Below are 17,189 nucleotides of genomic sequence, written 5' to 3' on the forward strand. Positions count from 1 at the left end.
AAGCAGATGTCGGTAGGCCTGGCATGCCAGCAGGCCACGGATTCCAACCCTCATACCCACAAACGTAGTTTTCAGTGTGCAAACCTCTCTTTATAGGAAAGAATGAGAATCACTGCCAGTACAGACATGGACACACACACACACACACACACACACACACACACTCATTCATTCTTCCATGTCTTGCTATCTTGTGGCTGGTGGAAAGCGGAATGCATGTCACATGAAAAAGACATTTTATTTTTATTCTGAGGCTTGGAGTAGATGACAGATTCCGTATTTGTCATATTTCTTGGTTCAGCCCCCCCCCCCCCCTCCAACACACACACACGCACACACACACTGTCACTATCTTGTCATCATACCATCGTGCACGGCCTATGAGTCTTGACATTAAACGGCCTCTTCAGCTCTTTCTACTCTGCTGAGCTTGGACGAACTTGTGGGAGAGTTTGTGTAGAATTTGGGAAATGAAGTACTCTGTCTGAATAATGTTTAACAAATCAGTCAGTTTAACAAAGATAGCTTACTTTTGATATGGTCTGGAATTACCTGGTACCAAATGGCATGCCCTAATACTTGTAAATGCCATTGTTGAATGCCTCTTTGTTTTGAGGCTCTCAAAAATAATGAAATGTATTGGCAACCAACTGCAGACCATTATACACACCAAACTGTAAACCATGGACTTTGAAGAGCAATACTGCTCAATTCTGGCAATCAAATACATTATTCAATGCCAGAAACAACAGAGGAGACCTGTTGAGGGAGTTGTTAATGTTCATGAATACTGATTGTACTATTAGAGACCATAATGATAACATGTGGCTTCTTAAATTCCCCTTTATTTCCCCTTTACAGTACTGAACTACTGCCATGTGTGATTGTTTCGAATATACAGTATATCTAAGTAACATAAGAAAGCTTAGGCATCTCTGTGTATAAATCAGGATTGGCTGTGTTTTTCACAGTTGTGATTTGTGTTGAGTGGTGTTGCTGTGTTGGTGTTTCCACTCCTCTGCCCACAATCCTCTCATCCTCTTCTCTTTGCTACTGCTAGAATCCACAATAAAGAGTTTCTGCACTCAAAAGCATGCAATGCTGACAATAAATTGAATACTGAAATGTTTGTACTCTATCAGATAAAAGATTATATGTAGTCAGTGCAGTAGTACAGCTTTTGGCATTGTTTGGAGTGCAGAAACCCTTTAATATGACTTCTGGACTGCTGCACTTTGACAGTATGCAGCGTTTTAAGTCTAGAGAAGGCAGCGAACACAAATGCTAATGCTGAAACTGTCTGATGCTTCCATAAGCAGAGGTATCGGATAATGATATCCAGGCTCAGTGGAGTTAGTCTGATGAAGCTGGGTTTCGTTTTGAGTTGATTTCTGTCTCACTTTCCTTCCCTCTCTTTCACTCTCTCTCACCTCACTTCAGCGGAGCATTGATTAGAAAGCGCATTCCTCTTTCTCCGGCTGCTTGTCATTATATGAGGAGCGACCTCCTGGACAGTGTTCAGTAAACACATTTATTAGGTTTGGGTGGTTGTGTGGTCTTTTCCCATTTGCCCGATATTGTCTCCCATATCTACTGTAGTGTCATACTTCTCTGTGCTGAGCCCATGGGATTTTTGATTTGGTTTTTACAGATAAATTATTTTGTGATATTTTTTTATAGCTGGGATTTTGCTATATGCTACAGAGGGAGCGAACAAAAGCTGAAAATGTGCACACATCCATCCATCCATCCATCCATCCATCCATCCATGTGTCTCCGCTCTGTTACTTGTCCCTCCAGTAGAGCGGCTTGTACTGCCTTCCATTCACCCTAGGCCCCATTTGATTTGCTTGACTTGCTGCTTCACAGGAGTCCCTTTAAATTGTTAGCTTAGCTGCTCTTTTTTCTGCATTAAGGGGAGCTGCCATGTTCAAGACTGCAGATTGGTTCCTATTGTATAGTGGTGACTTGCAGGCTGGCTGGCTGGCTTAGTTGATAATAAGGTATGCTCCAGTGGCTTGTGTTTGTGTAGCACCCGCCATCTGTGTGTCCTTGAGTGTGGTGCCGCTGTGTGTGTGTGTGTGTGTGTGTGTGTGAGAGAGAGAGAGTTAGTGCACACGGACTGCCACTTCCTCTGAAGTGACTTCAATTGCCCTGGCTGTTCTCTGAGGCTATCACCGTCTGTCTCTATTTTGTTTTGTTTTTTTTGCTTGTGCGCATGTGTGTGTGTGCACGCGTGCATAAGTCCTGGTCAGTGTGTCCATGCGTGTTTCAGTCAGAGTTTCCTGAGCGCAGATCTAACGACCAAACCTGCGGCCGGCGGCCCTCTGGCTCAGCGCTGACCAGGGACTCTGTGGTCTTTCCACTCACTCTGATGCTTTTCATACACTCCCCGCTGAGTCCAATCACTCACTGATGCTCTCCGCTCTTATACACTCACTCTGTCTCGGCTTGTCGCTGAGCTTTTTGTTTTATCTTGGGAGGAAAGAGTTGAATGAAGGCTACTAGGCCAGGCTGTGAAGTGTAGGATGTGTAGAATTATGAGATTTTTTTTATGAGCCCACCGGGATTTGCCTTTTATTTTCTCTAGTTTGCGTTTTATCTTGTGTATGTGCAACTAACTAGACTAGATCAGACTAAACTATTCATGGTGCCAGTAGAATGTGGTAGCAATCTTTGAGTAGAAGTGGAAGCAATTAATTAACATAATTGCTTGAACTAAAGGGCGTTTCTTGACACAAAAGCTCAAGGGAAGTTGGTGGTGCTGTTGATAAGTAAAATGAATAGAGTGATGTTTCAGTGTTTTATGTTTTCATGTTTTGTGCAGTGACATGAGGATAGTAAGTCACCTACTGTCATTTTTGCCCGCCTGTTCTGACACATTGGCTTCACCATCACTATCATTATCTTCATCCCTATCATCAACATCATCGTCACCTTCTCTTTCACCCTCTGTCTCTCTTCTCTCTAGTCGCTCTGTCTTCAGGGAGGCTGGGCATTTAGCGGTAGCCGACTCTCAGTATGGGGTCATTTCTCTTTGACTCGCTGGCAACAGGCTTCAAAGGGACATGGTGCGGTCAGCCTCATCACTAATGGAAGACTTATTATCGGCGTGGTAATGAGATGGAAATGGCTACTGAGGTTAAAGACAATCTTAACCCCGCTCTCCACTGCTACGATTTATCTTCAGAGAGTCCCTCCCTTAATCTCTTGATTCCACCCCTCTTTTTGCCCTCACTCTCCTCTCTCCACATCTTTCCCTGACTTTTTTTTTTTCTTTGCTTTAGCCATCTTCCATGTCTCACACAGTTTGATTTCATTTTGCCATCCATCCATGGGTAATGATCAGGGTAGTACATCCAACTGTTACGCCCTCACCTTAAAAAAACAACAACAAACAAACCGCTAAATTGTTTCCTGTAAACAAAAGCCTGTAATCTGGATCATCCATCCATAAATCCATTGTATTACCTGTTCTCCTTTCATGCTCAGCCTCTGTTTCCCCTCCCCATCGCTTCATGGCTTCACACCCCTTTATTTCTCGCTCCCTTTTCTCTCCGCTGCCTTGCCGCTTCATTCCACTCCCTCCATCACTCTTCCTCCTCCTCCTCCTCCTCCTCCTCCTCCTCCTTCACTTTCTCCAGCTCTGCACTCCTGTTTCCCACCTCTCACTCTGTTTCTGTATCGTTCCTTCGCCCCTTCTCCCTCGTCCGTCCGTCTGTCCATCGACCCCGTTCATCGACCCCACTCTTCCCCACTCTCAATCTAACCCTCCTCCCTCCCTCCCTCCCTCCCTCTGTCTATCCATCTCTCCTCTGTGTGTGTGTGTGTGTGTGTGGTATAGCCCTGGGGCTGAGGGCTTGCTAATCAGATGAGGCAGTGAGGCAAGCCAGCCTGCCCACAGGGACAATGTTAACACAGCCTCTTGTTTAGGCTTGTTTAGATACTGCTGGCATGAAAACACACACACACACAAGTGCACTTAAACACATAGGCAGACACAATTCTGGGCCACAATGAGCTGCCACACAGATGCCAGGGTGTGTGTGTGTGTGTGTGTGTGTTAGTGTGTGTGTGTGTGTTTATAGCAAGGGGCTGGGCAGCGGTTTTACACAGAATATGAAGCAGTAAAATACAGATACACACGCTTTTCAATTTCTCACTGCCCCCACAACAATACCACTATACCCTGCAGGCCAGAGGCCATTACTGCCCTTTTATTACCATGCATCGCATGATAGATGTACTCTTTAAGTACATCTATGTGTTTATTCAAGCACACTGCTATTTAGTGCCTGGAAACACGGACGGCTCTCATCGCCCATTGTGAGGAATGCCGAACAATAGTTTTAATTTTAGCGTAGAGGAGGTGTGTTTGTGTGTGCTATCGCCTTGCTGGATGCTCATTCTTTGTCTGGGGGCTTTTGTGTCGTGGTTCAGACCCTACAATTGAGAATGTGGTGCCGGTGTTGCCGGCGTTTTGCCAAAACGGCTAATCAGTGTGCAAATCAGCGCGCATCTGTGTGTAATGAAATGCGTAACTTGCCCGACGACGTTACCAGGCTACTGTCATGCAACAATCCAGCGGGTTTAACTAAGAAGAAGGCCTCCATATGGTTGTTCATGGCTCAGTGCAGATTCAAAGATGCCAGGCTACCCCCTCACCATACTAACCCTGTGTGTGTGTGTGTGTGTGTGTGTGTGTGTGTATGTATGTCCTATTTGTGTGTGCATGCAGAGAAGCTGTATATGTGGGGAACAATATGCTTTTCATCAGAAGGGGGTTGGAGATATGTTCTTAATGAGGTGATAAGCACCAGCTGTCCACTATGATATGATAGAATCGAATGGTATGGTACCAACACATTAACACAGTAACACACACTGAGTGTACAACATATTTGAACCACCCTCCAAATACTGAGTTGCACCCCCTTATCACACAAGCCATTCATTGTCTCCAGGCTTAAACCCCCGTCTCCTCCTCTTTATCGACATCTCAGTGGATTTAACAGGTGAAATCAATAAGGATCACAGCTTTCACCTGGATTTGCATGGTTGGATTATTTTATATAAAGAGCAGGTGGTCTTAATATTCAGTATACTCACTAGACTTTACCACATGTGCGTTGGTGAACAGATATGTATAATGTTTCAGTACAGTGCTACAATTCAAAATTTTTTTTCTAAAATCAGATTTGCACCATTCAAAAAACCTGATGTCTACTTTTAATCAAATGATCGACCAAAAGCAAAAAGTACTGAAATGTCTTAAATACAGTAATTACAGGTCTTAATTTGTGTATATGTAAGGCTAGTTTTTTCTTATACTGCTCGTTTATAGTTTGAGATCTGTCAATCTTTTTATAGTTTGAGATCTTTCAATCTTTTTATAGTTTGAGATCTTTCATCTTTTCCAAGCTATGTTCAATTGGAGCATAGCTTGGAAAAGTCAGATTTTAGTTATTTTGGACGTTACATTGGCCAATTAAGATTAAAAAGGTCTTTAAAAGTGTTAAATTTGGCTTTTGGAAAGATCAGATACCCTGACATTCTCTCTCTCTCTCTCTCTCTCTCTCTCTCTCTCTCTCTCTCTCTCTCTCTCTCTCTCTCTCTCACACACACACACTCACACACACACACAAGAACATATCTCCCATGGCTGTCTTTCTCCTTGTTGCCCTTGGTATGTTTCTCCTTCCACACCCGTTCACATTGGCTGCTTCTCTCTTCCTAACTTCTCTCTCCCTTCTTCTTCTCTTTCCTCTCCGCTCATTTGACTGTTGTGTGTTAAGCTCTCGTCTACTCTACACCTTACTCCACTGGCCCTGCCACCGGCGTGTGTGTGTGTGTGTGTGTGTGTGTGTGCCGACTGGGAGCGTCTCTCTTTCCCTCAAGCTGACATACAGGGGCAAACAAAGTGAAGTGATATACACAAGAGCTGACAGCTACTTATCTTTCCTGCCTCTCTCTTTTATTCACTCTCTCCCACTCTCTCTCTCTCTCTCTGTCTCTGTCTCTCTTCTCCTCCTCTCTTTCTATTTTCTCTCCCTTTCTTCCTCTCTCTGCCTCTCGGTTTGCCAGTCTCGTTGCTCTGCTATCTTTCTCTGTCCTTGCTTCACCCTCATCTCTCTCTCTCTCTCTCTCTCTCTCTCTTTCTCTCTCTCTTTCTCTCTCACTCTCTCACTCTTTCCTACCTCAGACTTACTCCCAGTCAGTACAAATCCCTCTAGTGTCTGTACATCTATGGGCTTGAGGCTGTGGCCGTAGGCTACGCTGCGCTGTCTCTCCCGTTCTAAATCTCTTGACAGATTTACAAACACAAACAAAAACTAAACCGTTCCACTGCAGCGGTGGTGTCTGCCCCTGCTGATAAAATTCAATTGATTTAATTATCTACTTTAACCTTTAGCATTGTTGTTTATTTTTTCCCTAAATGCCACACCTTGATGTGTTTGCTATTTCGGCAAATCCGAGCCGTGAGATTGAACCACAGATGCTCTTTTTGGGAGGATTTTGTTTCAAATAATTTCATCATCTTCAAAGTGGACATGACTGTTGTTTGGGTTGTTTTGGCCTGGAGGAATGAAAGCTTCTGGGCTCCAAGGTTGATGCGTGTGTGTGTGTGTGTGTGTGTGTGTGTGTGTGTGTGTGTGTTCTGGGCGGGGGGTCTATTGTTGATGTCATGTTCGAGAAGTCACTCGTTAATGGTGGTGTTGACAGCTAAGCATGGAATCTGTCAAATACTGTATATCACAAATGCGTGTTTGTGTGTGTGTGTGTGTGTGTGTTTGTGTGTATATACATGCATGCACCCATACAAATGCATAAGACACACACCCATGCACTTGTATGCACTTGTTAACTGATTACTTGTATGTTCAGGCCACGCACCCATGTGTTCATTCTGTTGATTTCCTATCAGCCTTGCGTGTGCGTGTGTGTGTGTGTGTGTGTGTACCTGCATGTGTACTGCAAGAAAAGTGCATAATTTGTTGTAATTTGATTCAAGAGAGCTTGAAGTGCAATTGGAGGTCAGTTACACCCCCTCTTTCCTGAAAGAGCGATTGAGGGATGGTAGAGAGAGAGAGAGAGAGAGAGAGATAGAGGAGAGGTTGCAGTGAGTCAGAGAGAGAGAGAGAGAGACTGATGCGCCGGGTTTCATTTTACACACCCACTTTTAACCGTTTTACCTGAAAAAAACAGCCTTTTTCTCTCTATCTCTCTCTCTCTCACTCTCTCTCTCTCTTTACATCTATCTTTCTCTCTCTTCCTTTTCAGCTCCATCTGTTAGTGGGACCTGCAAACTTCTCTTTCTACTTCTCCGCTTCATCCGTCCCTCCTCCTCTCCCTCCATCACCCTCTTGTTCTCTTTCCCTCCCTTGATCTTTTTGTTCTCCTGCTCTCATCAGCCACACCCGCCCTTCATTTTCTCTCCTCTCCCTCTGCACTTTTCCTCCACTCTCCCTCCTCTCCCTTTCCCCTCCCTCTCTCCTCTTTCTCTCTCTCCTCTTTCTCTCTCCGCAGGGTGGGAGGATGTGTAGGCACCGGTGTGACTCCTGTTGCCGCTGAAAATCAACACTTTCTAAACCCGCAGCTCGCGGCATTTGCATCTGAAGTGTTGGAACAGATCGTGTGATATACAGAAAATAGATGCTTTTATTTGGAAGTGTGGTGTCATGTTCTTCGTCAGAGAGTTCAGTGACCACAGAATAGTCTGAATATGCAGCATACCTCAGTGTGCTCGACTTGTCTGGTACAGTTGAAGTGAACTCTGGAGTATTTACCCCCCCTTAGCTCAGTTCATTCAAGGAAATAAAAACACCACAATTGCATTCTGGTGCCGACCAAACAGCCGTCCTTTTGTCCGGCAGAGAGAGAAGTGGTCTCAGGCCGCTGGTTTCTCATGAGAACGCCATTCAAGTGTACCAATTACTTTGCCCTCCCTTGGTTGAAGAGACAACCAATGTCCTTTTCCATTTGGTGGCTGGTGAAACTAGCACCATGCATCTCACTGACTGTGACTAGCTATCAAAATGAGTCACAGCGGACGAACCTGTAGCCACAAAGAAGTGAGACGCCTTGTTGTCGTATGGGCTGAAGAGCACAACTTCTAGTTACTCGAGAAAGTGCATAAAACACTGGGGTTTTCTAAATATCTGCTGATAAAATGATCAAGAATGGATTGATGATTTCCTGATATTTTCTGGTTTCTTTACTCCTCTATGACAGTAAACTGAATATCTTTGGATTGTGGACAAAACAAGACATTTGAGGACGTCATCTTGGGCTTTGGGAAACACTGATCAACATTTTTCACCATTTTCTGACATTTTATAGACCAAACAACTAATCGATTAATCGAGAAAATAATCGACAGATTAATCGACAATGAAAATAATCGTTAGTTGCAGCCCTAATGTAGGCTAGGTGGCGATTGCTATTAGTTTTTTTTTTTTTTTGCTTTGTTTTTTTTTGTTACCTTCATGCTTTTTGGAAAGACTTTTTGAACCATGCAAGTTTTGTGTTCAAAGTGTGAAGGCGAATTGGACAAAACTGAGGCGATGTGTCAACCTCTGTTACTGTTTTGCATTAAAGTGGACATTTTAGGTGAGAAAGCGCCCTTAAGTTAAGTTCATTTAGTTTGCCCAGTGAAGAAATAAATAAATAAATAACACAGAAGAGGGGAAAAAAATGCTATATTTATGCAGGTGGGGTAAAACCCCCCCGAGGGGTTTATAAAAAAAACATCTCATCTCTTCTCATCTCACCTTTGGCATTAGTGGGCTAGCTCAGTGTGGGTGATCTAATGCATGCACTTAGCTAGCTCTAACACACACACACACACACAGTCAGATTAGTGTCTGGGAATGAGGTGAGGCTGTGTGGCTTTGGTGCGCTGACCTATATTTCGATTTAATCTGAGTCATTTATGATTTCTCCTGCCTCAGCCACCCAGCCACCCAGTCTGCCAGGCTGACTGTTGCTTTTGTTGCCCTCTTGTTTTCCAACACCTTCTGACTGGGTGAGCAGAAAATGACTAAGCCAGCTGATGTGACCGTAACCCGTGACCATGCTAATGAAAAAAAATGTTTCTGTGTTTTTCGTTTTTTGTTTTCATGTTGTGTAAAAGGGCATCTGCTCTATTGATGCCTGTGTGTGTGTGTGTGTGAGAGAGAGAGAGAGAGAGAGAGAGATGAGGGTGAAGGAAGGACAGAGAAAGACAGCAGAACAATGAGACTGACAGAGAGGCAGAGAGAGGAGGAAAGGGAGAGAAAATAGAAAGAGAGGAGGAGAAAAGAAACAGAGGGAGAGAGAGAGAGAGAGAGAGAGAGAGATGTGCCTTTTGGGCTGTGTAGAGATGTTTGTGATAGGAGTCTGGGGCTGACAGGGAATTGTACAAAAAAATGCTGAGGCGTTGTTCATGCCGCTCTGTTAGAGACGAGGCCAGGGGAGAGCTGTGCATTTTTGCAAGTAAATTGTCTAATTGTGTGTGTATGTGTGTGTGTGTGTGTGTGTGTGTGTGTGCCTGTGTGCCTGTGTTTCCAAGGTGCGTTGAACAAGTTCCCAGACACCTACCCTTTTAATAAGCAAAATGGCAAGCAGCTCTCTGGGGTCTCTATATAGGAGGGGAGGAACACACACACACACACACACACACACACACACACATACACCCACGCACATGAATGCATGCACAGACTACAAGAGATGCACTTGTACTCATAACAAAAGGATGATTGCACAAAGAAAAACACATTAATTGACATACGTTCGACACGTACGACACACACACACTCCCTTGGGATTTCTGTCTCTCCTGCACTGCTTTATTTCCTCCTTTCTTTCCACTCTATACCTAAACCTAAAACCTTTCACTGCCTCAGGTCTGCGTTCTGTGATGCATCAGGACGGTCCAGGTGTTCAGGTTCCAGTCACTAGCAAACACTGAAGCGATACTGAGGTGATATTGAGTTCCGAGCTGCGCTGTTTGCCATGCAGCCGCTTCAAACGAAGTAATAGCATTCTGCACACAGACTCCGCTTTGAAAGCTGCTGCTGGGGCGTTGTGATTTGAGCGAAGGGTTATTGTTGCCGGTGAACGGTTTTGTGATGGGGTAAGGTTGCTATCTCCGCACACACAAAGGCAGCGAAAGGAAGCTGGCGCCCGGGCAATGGAGAAGGTGAAATGAAAGCCGTTCCTCCTGGGTGATTCTGCCAGCGTGGCTTTTGTCTGCGCTGCCTATCAGACCTCTGTGTGTGCGCGCGTGTGTGTGTGTGTGTGTGTATGTTTGTCCGCCTATCTGCCAAGCCGAGCCCTGTTCGAGGCCTTCTCGGCTCCGACGTCTGCCTCCTCTCTTCCCCCCGCTGCCGACCCCTGTTGATTCCCCCTGCTTTAAAATGCATGATGCCGCTTCCCGGAATTTCCGAGCTCATCCCGAGAAATCACCTTTCCCGCGAGCGAGATGTGCCCGCGCCGATTTATAATCTGTCTCCGGCTCGACACCGATGCTGTCAGTCAGATGCCTCTGCTGCTCTCGCGCCACATGTGTGTGTGTGTGTGTGTGTGTGCGTATCTGTGTGCTTGCATGTATGCATAAACACGTCTTAGCGGTTAGGATGTGCAAGGGCCCTGAGTGAGTCCTTGTGTGTCGTTGACCACATTCGGCGACTCACTGCCTTGCACCGATGAGACGGTGGAACGAGTATTTTTGACGTGGTGTTATGAATGCGTGCGTTTCAGCTCCTTTCCCTCCCCCCCCCCCCCCCCCCCCCCCCGCAGGAAGACACGGCTAAAGCGTGCAGCCTCGGTGCTGGAACGCGGCAAACGTCGAGTTAGCCGAGACAAAACATAGTTAAGCTAGTTTTGGTCTGCGTTGGAATGTTTATTCACAATGCTAGAATAGAGGGCACTTTTGGTTTGGCGCCGTTTTGATGAGAAGTATGCACACACACACACACACACAACAGAGACACACTCATGAGAAAGACACTTAGGTTGCTTCCCTCCAGGGCTTTACTGTATCTAAAAGCCATAAGTGCAGCGTGTCTCCCGTGTTAAGAGAGTCGCAGTGACATGTGTGTCGCAGGGCAACGCCGGGGAGTGTTATGGCTCTGTTCGCTGCTCCTGAACCTTGAATGAACCTTGGGGGAACCTTAAATGGACCCTTGCGGTTTGAGTGCAGAGCTGGGACACTGCCCTGCTTCGGGACAGTGCTAGAGTGTGCAGCATGAAGAAGTGCATGGGGATTTTTTTTGGGGGGGAGGTTGAATTTGAATTCTGTGGAGTGAGTGAGGATCGCAGATGTGCGACTTGTTGATAGGTGGGAGGAGTAGGAAGAGGTGGAGGGGGAGAAGAGGAGGAGGAATGAAGATTGAGGAAAACGAGAAGGAAGCAGAAGTGTCGCTTCCCCATTCTGGATATCACTAACAATTCTGTGTAATTGTTTTGTCTCCTCTATAAAGAAAAAATCATCCTGGCCCACGTTCTTTATACATATATTCAGATGTGAAACGCTGTGTCTGTGTGTGTGTGTGTGTATTTTAGAATAGATTCCAACACTCAATTCAATGAAATATTCATGATCCTTACATTTTGGCGGCAATGGAGGCCAGTGGAGCACCACGCTGTTGCTGTGTTGCCGAATTAGCATATTAATGATATACATGTTGAATAATTAATGCAGGGGAGTGGATTACGCGTGTGAATCATTGTCGGATCACTAATCAGGGAGAAAAAAGGGTCAGGCTAATGAGGTTAAAAAGCACATTACGAATCCCTTTGAACTCAATTTGCCAAAGTGATTCAGTGCAAAAAAGATGGTGAAAGCAGAGGTTGCTGAGGCAGAAATCAGTTGCTTCTTGTTGCTTCCCACGGCTTGTTATCTCCCCGTGTATTTCATGGTGAAATTTGCCTTAAAATTGAGTCTAGCAGCAACATAGCGCCGTGCTTTGATCAGCGTCATTATACCTGCCTCGTTCGGTCGCTGCCTTTGAAAAAGCTCGGGCTGTTTGTGAGAGAGGAGCGGTGGCGTTCTCTCCACTCGGGGGCCCGTGGCTGTGCTCGTCCTCGTAAGGAGCTTAGACGGAGAGGGGAGCAAACCAAATGTAACGTGGTTTGACAGGCCTTGACTCCAAGTGGCAGCCTAAAACACATGTAAGCCTAATCCGAGCCAGCAGGCTTTCTAGGGATCTCGCCTCACTCAGCGGTACGCACTTGCATACTTGCAAACACACATACGGTCCGAGTGGATTAAGGCTAGGTGAAAGCGTATTAAAGAGAGCCTGATCTAAATGCGACCTCTGAATTCAAGATCCCCATGCGGACACAGTTGCCTTCTGTGGATGAGTAGATTACTTGGTTTCAGTGCAGCTGTGTTCGCTCAGCGGTTTGGGTGGCAAAATAACATCAAGACACTCCTGGAGCAGAAGTTTCTCTCACTTCCTTTAGGGGCGATCAATTAACTTCAAAAGATGGTTAGGGTAAATACAGTATTATACGCATATGTACACCAGGCAAAAGTTTGGACACACCTGATTGATTGTATTATGTTTTTCATTATCTTAAATACATTTTGATCTAAAGGCTTATGCTTAAATGCTTGAAATTAGTTTTTTAGACAAATATAAATAGTGAAGCTGGTGTCTATGAATTTCTTTCCAAAGCCTTTGCCTTTCTATCAAGGCAAAGGGCGGCCACTTGAAAGAATCTAAAATATAAGATAGTTTTGATTTGTTTAACACTTTTTTGGTCACTGCATAATTCCATTTGTGCTATTTCATAGTTTTGATGTATTTACTATTATTTTAAAATGTCCAAACGTTTTACTGGTAGTGTATATGTATATGCACCAATAGCAGTCTAAAATAAAATATTGTGATCCTCAGCACCAAAATCCAATACCAACAGATGTCAAACAAATGTCAGAAAGTAAAAAGAAAAAAAAAGTCTAAATTTTCTGTTTTTGCATAGAAAAATGGATTATATAATTTTTGTCCAAGGACCCCAAAATAGTGATCAAAGTCTAGATAAAAAAAACAAATGGAGTGAGTACTTGATAAAAGATGATACTTCCAGTTTAGTGGTCAGAATCGCTATAGGCAGTCAATAAAACGAAGCCTGTTGGTCCATCCCTCATATCTTGTGTTATTTTAGTTCAGTGCACATTGGCCTTTTAACCTTGTTTTCTCTCTCTATGCCCTTGACTTGAGCTGAGAATCGCAAAGTTAGGGTCTGGAGAGTTGTGATGCAGATGAGAGCTGCCATGTTAGCCCCGTGAAGACACAGTGACACGCTGCATCAGTGTCAAACCACCAGCTCTCCACCAGAGACCCAGCAGAGTTTATTTTAGTTTGCCATAGACCTCTTCTCTATCTGTTTCTCTGTCGGTGTGTTTGTCTCTCTTGATCCCTTGCTCTCTCATTGGGGTTTATTTCAGGTCGCCATTTACTTCTTGTCTGTCTGTTTCTCTGTCAGTGTGTTTTGTCTTGTCTCTCTGGCTGTCTTGATTCTCTCTCTCTCTCTCTCTCTCTCTCTCTCTCTGTCATTGTCTCTCTTTTTGTCTCTCTGTCTGTCCATGTGTGCACGGCTCTCCCTCGCTGCCATCTTTGTGTAATGTCTAGTTTAGGAATGATGGTCTGGTCAAGAATAGCAGTGGCCTTGCTATAACCCAGTGGATGGGTGTCGCAGAGAGTGTCTCTGTGTGTGTATGTGTGTGTGTGTGTGTGTGTGTGTGTGTGTCGGAGAGGATCAGAGTTTGTCTTGTGGTGGCTGAACCAATGTTCAGTGTAGGCCAACTGGAAACAAAACTCCTGCACTGGGTGTAACAGGTTCAATGGTTGGACAATGAGACAATGTGTGTATGTGCGTGTATCTATGTATGTGTGTGTGTGTGTGCGTGTGTGTTCATGTCATATCTGCGCATTATCGGGTTTGCTTTTTTCCGATTTATGTGTTAGGATATTCATGCACCAGTGGCATTCACTTATATGTTTTTGTGTGTGTGTGTGTGTGTGTATGTGCAAGCGCGTGTGTGTGCGATCGTCCGTTTATAGGCTTTTCTCTCTGTTTTCGTCCTCTGCGGCAGCTGTGTGGTCGTGCGGCCATGAATGCCATCTTTCTCCCCATTGGTACATGCTGTTCTCTTCGCTCTTTTCTGGAGTAACACAGGACGCATCCTGCAATCCCAGGAAATGGACCGAAACAACAACAAATCAAATCCCCCCCCAAGAGTGAGCACCTTTCCCGTCCCGTCGTGGCGGGGTTAGCCGTGGCAGACAGTTGACGGACAGACAGACAGTCAGAGTGAGAGGGACAGACAGACGGCAGCTGGCTTGTGGATCGACAGGAGGGAAGCTTTCATTTCACCACAGAGGAAGAAAAAAAAAAGCGGCGACTTGAAACTGAATAATTTAGTTCGCTGCAGCTGGGAAAGTCACTTGGATAATTCATGCATTGGGCACACTTTGACTTTCTGTGAGTGTAAGTGTGTGTTTGCTGTGATTGCCTCTGTGCATGTTGGTGTGATGGTGTGTGTGTGATGGTGTGTGTGTGTGTGATTGGGCTTTGAATGAATTACAAAGTGGGCACGTTTTGGGTTTTTCTGTGTGTGTGTGTGTGTGTGTGTGTGTGTGTCTGCGATTGGTTAGCCTTTGAATGAATTACCAAGTCAGATGTGCTCTTGTGACAAATCCCTTGTAAAGATTGTGCTTTTGCAGCTTGAGGGATAACAAGGAGTTGGCAGAGTTTCAACTTGAAATGCAGAAGGACACAGGCTAATGCACATGCACACACACACACACACACACACACACACACACACACACACACACACACACACACACACTAACAGCTAATACACAATCTCTTGGTGGATAGCTACTGTCTGTTCTGGTTTTTTGATTTCATCTGCAGACTTGATCTCCATGCCGACCTAGGAGAGAGAGGGCTGATGGGTAATTGAGTTGAATCTTCTCCTGGGTCGTAGTCTTCCAGGAGAAAACATGGCTGGCAGTTAACTTCTTATTTGTGGCCGATATTTCCTCCTGATGGTCGCTCAGTCCATTAGGAAGCCAACTCGAATTGATCTTTTTTGAGTTATTGGATTTGCTGAGTGCTGGTGCATGAACTTGTGTGTGTGTGTGTGTGTGTGTGTGTGTGTGTGTGTGTGTGTGTGTGTATTTTAGCCTATGGGTGTGTGTGTCTGTGTCTGTATGTGTGTGTGTGTGTATTTTAGCCTATGGGTGTGTTTGTCTGTGTGTGTATGTGTGCAGCAGTAGGCCTTTGTGAGTGTGTCTATCGTGTGTACAGTCTGTGTGCATGTGTATGTGTGTGTATGTCTGTGTGTATATATGAATCTCTGTACATGACAGTGCATAAAACAGTATCTGTGTGTCCACAGTGTGCACACTCTGGGCCTCTGGGTGCAAGTCGCTGTGTCTTTGAAGTGGTGCCGGATTAAATATAATCCCTCTCCATAGTGTTTGGACGGTGTGTTCAGGTACACTGGACAGGCCCTGCAGCCAGGAGAAATGAAATTCTCTCTAAACACGTTCAGAGAGCTTTAGCACACACTTTAACACAGCTTTAGCCGGGATCCCTCTCAGTTCTGCATGGCAGGCACTCCTGTTACACACGTTGCCACTCCTAATCCCAGCGTGTGTCTGTGTCCTTGACTATGTGTGTGTGTGTGTGTGTGTGTGTGTGTGAATATGTATGTGTTTGAGTGTCTGTGTGTGTGTTCGTCTGTGACTGCTTGCGTGTGGGGTTGTTTGAGTACTTTTTACCTACTTTGTCTGTGTGTATTAAGTGTGTGTATGCATGTTTCTGTGTGCGCGCATATCTGCACCTCTGCGTGTGTGTGTGTGCGTGTGTGCATGTGTCAGCGTATGTGTGTGTTGTGCATTTGTATGTGCGTCTATGCACCCATATGTGCGTGCATGGGTTGGTTGTTTGTTTGTGTGCGTGGGTTCATGTCTGTGTGAGCGTGTGTGTGTGTGTGTGTGTGCCTGTGTGTGTCAGGTTGCAGTGAGCGAGTCAGTGGAGCCCAGTGTTGTTTTCAAATGGTGAAGAGCTGTCAACTGACACTCTGCTGATGGCTATTAGACACTCAGCACAAAGTGCTGCTCACTGCTGGCCGACCGACAGCGCCGTTCTGTCCCTCCCTCCCTACCTGTTTTCTTTCCTTCTTTCTTTCTTTCTTTCTTCTCTTGTTTTCTTTCTTCTCTCTCTCCCTCCTCTCCCTCTCTTTGTCCCTCTCTTCCTCTTCTGATATTTATACCTCTTTCCTCTCTCCTTCACTTCCCAGCAAACATTTTGATATTGAATAGATGTTGATATGCTAAACCTGGACTAACATAAAAAAAAAAAAGCCTGTGTAAACATTGCGCCACAGTGAACATTGAGACGACGTGCGCAGCTGTCCATAACTGCTACCTATGAAAGCTGGACCAAAACATCTTTCTGATATCAGCTCAAAACAATTTCTGTTGTAACAAGATTTTTTACCATTCCATGATATCATAGTCTGAAAACTTTGTGGTTGTTTCGGTTCATGTTTAACTTGGACGCGTCCTGCACGTCTCCATCTGTCAAATGCTTGCTGGGTTTCTCCCTCTCCCTCCTCACATCCCCTTCTATCTTTTTTTTATTTGATTTGAGAAATGGAACAATAGCAACTTCTGTATATTCGACCCCAGAGGATAGCACAATAAAGTGTTACTGCCGTGGTCTTGCAGCTCTCCATGTACCGTCTCTACATGTCGGCTCTCATCGAAGAGACATGGTTTCAGTGAGAGGTGGTTCTCTAGCAGCAGGAAGAGGTGGAGGGGCTCAGTGTGTTATGTTACTAGTTACACCACCTAAATGTCTCTCTGAAGTCAGCTACAGGCTCGTCTCTCACCGGGGAACACTACAAACAAATCACTACAGTAAACAGCCTGAAGTGCACCAAAGACCAGGCTGCTCATTCCATCGCTGTGTCGTAAAATGATTTACGACCCTGTGTGTTTGGTATTGAACAGGTAGTGTTGCATTAGAGCAAAAGGCCCTGTTTTTGGTGTTTTGGATGATTGTTGCTGGCAGTTCAGCAATCCATAACATAGTATTTTACCAGAGGAAAGTTTTTTGATTTTTTTCCAAAGAAGTTGTTTATGATTAGAGTGTTTCAAGGGTTTTGTTCCGAAATCGTA

At 45.0% G+C, this 17,189-nt stretch overlaps 1 protein-coding gene across 3 annotated transcripts in view; it reads left to right on the forward strand.

Moving 5' to 3' along the window:
• Nucleotides 1-17,189, forward strand: part of dock4b (dedicator of cytokinesis 4b) — a 118,174-nt gene that overhangs the window by 14,692 nt on the left and 86,293 nt on the right. The gene's annotated exons all lie outside the window — the stretch shown is intronic.

The sequence above is a fragment of the Centroberyx gerrardi genome, chromosome 24, assembly GCF_048128805.1.
Source record: "Centroberyx gerrardi isolate f3 chromosome 24, fCenGer3.hap1.cur.20231027, whole genome shotgun sequence".
Classification (NCBI taxonomy): Eukaryota; Metazoa; Chordata; class Actinopteri; order Beryciformes; family Berycidae; genus Centroberyx; species Centroberyx gerrardi.